The 3,740-nt window shown below is 42.7% G+C and overlaps 1 non-coding gene across 1 annotated transcript; it reads right to left on the bottom strand.

The window, feature by feature from the left end:
- Positions 1-539: 539 nt before the first annotated feature.
- Positions 540-647, bottom strand: LOC130943029 (small nucleolar RNA R71). Its single transcript, XR_009071567.1, has one exon. It is a non-coding gene; the product is annotated as a small nucleolar RNA R71 (small nucleolar RNA).
- Between the last annotated feature and the right edge of the window lie 3,093 nt (positions 648-3,740).

Raw genomic sequence — 3,740 nt, 5'->3', positions numbered from 1 at the left:
GCAGGAGCAGAGACAAAGGCATTCTTGTTGAAGCTGACCCTGAACCTGAAAGGACCATGAAGAGAAAGCTAAGAGAAGCCAAAGCACAACTCTCTTTAGAGGACCTGACCGAATTCTTCAAAGAAGAAGAAGACATGGCAGCCGAAAACAACAATAATGCAAACAATGCACGGAAGGTGCTGGGTGACTTTACTGCACCCACTCCCGACTTCTATGGGAGAAGCATCTCTATCCCTGCCATTGGAGCAAACAACTTTGAGCTTAAACCTCAATTAGTTTCTCTAATGCAACAGAATTGCAAGTTCCATGGACTTCCAATGGAAGATCCTTATCAGTTCTTAGCTGAATTCTTGCAAATCTGTGATACAGTAAAGACTAATGGGGTAGACCCTGAGGTCTATAGACTGATGTTATTCCCTTTTTCTGTAAGAGACAGAGCTAGAATATGGTTGGACTCTCAACCTAAAAAAAACCTGGACTCTTGGAAAAAGCTAGTCAATGCCTTCTTGGCAAAGTTCTTTCCACCACAAAGATGGAGTAAGCTTAGAGTGAAAGTCCAAACCTTCAGACAGAAGGATGGAGAATCCCTCTATGAAGCTTGGGAAAGATACAAACAATTGATCAGAAAATGTCCTTCTGACATGCTTTCTGAATGGAGCATCATAGGTATTTTCTATGATGGTCTCTCTGAACTATCCAAGATGTCCTTGGATAGCTCTGCTGGAGGATCTCTTCATCTGAAGAAGACGCCTACAGAAGCTCAAGAGCTCATTGAAATGGTTGCAAATAACCAATTCATGTACACTTCTGAAAGGAATCCTGTGAACAATGGGACAAGTCAGAAGAAAGAAGTTCTTGAGATTGATACTCTGAACGCCATTTTGGCTCAGAATAAAATATTGACTCAACAAGTCAATTTGATTTCTCAAAGTCTATCTGGAATGCAACATGCACCAAGTAGTACTAAGGATGCTTCATCTGAGGAAGAAGCTTATGATCCTGAGAACCCTTCAATGGAAGAGGTGAATTACCTAGGAGAACCCTATGGTAACACCTATAATTCTTCATGGAGAAATCACCCAAATCTCTCATGGAAGAATCAAGAGAGACCTCAACAAGGTTTCAATAATAATGGTGGAAGAAACAGGTTTAGCAATGGCAAACCCTTTCCATCATCTTCTCAGCAACAGACAGAGAATTCTAAGCAGAACCCCTCTGACTTAGCAACCATGGTCTCTGATCTAATCAAAACCACTCAAAGTTTCATGACTGAAACAAGGTCCTCCATTAGGACTTTGGAGGCACAAGTGGGACAGCTGAGCAAGAAAGTTACTGAACTCCCTCCAAGTACTCTTCCAAGCAACACAGAAGAAAATCCAAAAGGAGAGTGCAAAGCCATAACCATGGCCGAATTTGGAGAGGAGGAAGGGGAAGTGAACGCCACTGAGGAAGACCTCAGTGGGCGTGCACCAACCTCCAATGAGTTCCCTAATGAGGAACCATGGGAATCTGAGGCTCAAAATGAGACCATAGAGATTCCATTGGACTTACTTCTGCCTTTCATGAGCTCTGATGAGTATTCTTCCTCTGAAGAGGATGAGTATGTCACTAAAGAGCAAGTTGCTAAATACCTAGGAGCAATCATGAAGCTAAATGACAAGTTATTTGGAAATGAGAATTGGGAGGATGAACCTCCTTTGCTCACCAAAGAACTGGATGACTTGTCTAGGCAGAAATTACCTCAAAAGAAACAAGATCCTGGGAAGTTTTCAATACCTTGTACCATAGGCACCATGACCTTCAAGAAGGCTCTGTGTGACTTAGGGTCAAGTGTAAACCTCATGCCTCTCTCTGTAATGGAGAAGCTAGGGATCTTTGAGGTACAAGCTGCAAGAATCTCACTAGAGATGGCAGACAACTCAAGAAAACAAGCTCATGGACTTGTAGAGGATGTTTTGGTAAAGATTGAGGACCATTACATCCCTACTGATTTCATAGTCCTAGAGACTGGGAAGTGCATGGATGAAACTATCATCCTTGGCAGACCCTTCTGGTGGACGAAATTGTGATCACATTATATGTTTCTTGGATTTTAAATGAAAGCTTATTCATGGCACTGCCATGTTCTAATTATTTTGAGATGAAGGCTTCTAAGGGGCAGCACCTGTGTGAGGTTTTCTTTATTGGAATTCACAACTCCGTTCAACTAACCAGCAAGTGTACTGGGTCGTCCAAGTAATAACCTTACGTGAGTAAGGGTCGAATCCACAGAGATTGTTGGTATGAAGCAAGCTATGGTCACCTTGCAAATCTCAGTTAGGCGGATTGAACATTTGTAATAGTGATAATTGGATTGTTCTAATAAAAAGGAATAATAAAAGGGATAGAGATACTTTATGCAGATTCATTGGTAGGAATTTCAGATAAGCGGAATGGAGATGCTGTAGAGCTCTCGGACGCTGCTATCCCATTGCTTCTACTCAATCCTTCTACTCCTCCATGGCAAGCTTTGTATAGGGGTTCACTATCAGCTGTGGCTACTTTCATTCCTCTCGGGGAAATAACCTGTACGGCTGTCACTCGCACAGCTAACCAGTCTGGAGGCATCACCCTGGTTGATAGCTACATCCCATCCTCGCATGAAAGCTAATGCACGCACTCTGTCACAGTACGGCCAATCACCGGTTGGTTCCCGCTCCTACTGGAATAGAATCCCTCTTTTGCGTTTGTCACTAACGCCCAGCAGGTTAAAGTTTGAAGCACGTCACAGTCATTCATGACGGAATCCTACTCGGAATACACAGACAAGGTGAGACTTTCCGGATTCCCAGGATCCTACTCGGAACACCACAGACAAGGTTGGACTTTCCGGATCCAGATGAATGCCACCATCTATCTAGCTTATACCACGAAGATTCTGTTGGGGAATCTAAGAGATACACATTCAAGCTTTGTTGCATGTAGAACGGAAGTGGTTGTCCACGCGTTCATCAGTGAGAATAATAATGAGGGTTATCTAACTCATCATTCTCATGTTCTTGAGTACGAATGAATATCTTGGAATAAGAATAAGATAGAGAATTGAATAAAAGAAAATAGAACTTCATTAATCTTTGAGGTACAGCAGAGCTCCACACCCTTAATCTATGGTGTGCAGAAACTCCACCTTGAAATACATAAGTAAAAGAAGGTTCAGGCATGGCCGAATGGCCAGCCTCTCCACGATCAAGTGACCGAATGATTAGAGACTTAAGTGGTCAAAAGATGTCTAATACAATAGATAAATGTCCTATATATACTAGACTAGTTACTAGGGTTTACATGAGTAGTAATTGATGCATAAATCCACTTCCGGGGCCCACTTGGTGTGTGTTTGGGCTGAGCTTGATCAATCCCGTGTAGAGGCATTTCTTGGCGACAAACTTCAGGTTATGACGTGTTTTGGGCGTTTGACTCCGGATCATGACGTTTTTCTGGCGTTTTACTCAGACAGCAGCATGAACTTGGCGTTTAACGCCAAGTTACGTCATCAATCTTCGAATAAAGTATGGACTATTATATATTGCTGGAAAGCCCTGGATGTCTACTTTCCAACGCCGTTGAGAGCGTGCCAATTGGAGGTCTGTAGCTCCAGAAAATCCATTTCGAGTGCAGGGAGGTCAGAATCCAACAGCATCAGCAGTCCTTTTGTCAGCCTTCTCAGAGTTTTGCTCAAATCCCTCAATTTCAGTCAGAATTTA

This window comes from Arachis stenosperma, chromosome 7 (assembly GCF_014773155.1).
Source record: "Arachis stenosperma cultivar V10309 chromosome 7, arast.V10309.gnm1.PFL2, whole genome shotgun sequence".
Lineage (NCBI taxonomy): Eukaryota > Viridiplantae > Streptophyta > Magnoliopsida > Fabales > Fabaceae > Arachis > Arachis stenosperma.
Note: the sequence above shows the minus strand (reverse complement) of the source record. Positions and strands in the feature narration are given on the sequence as shown.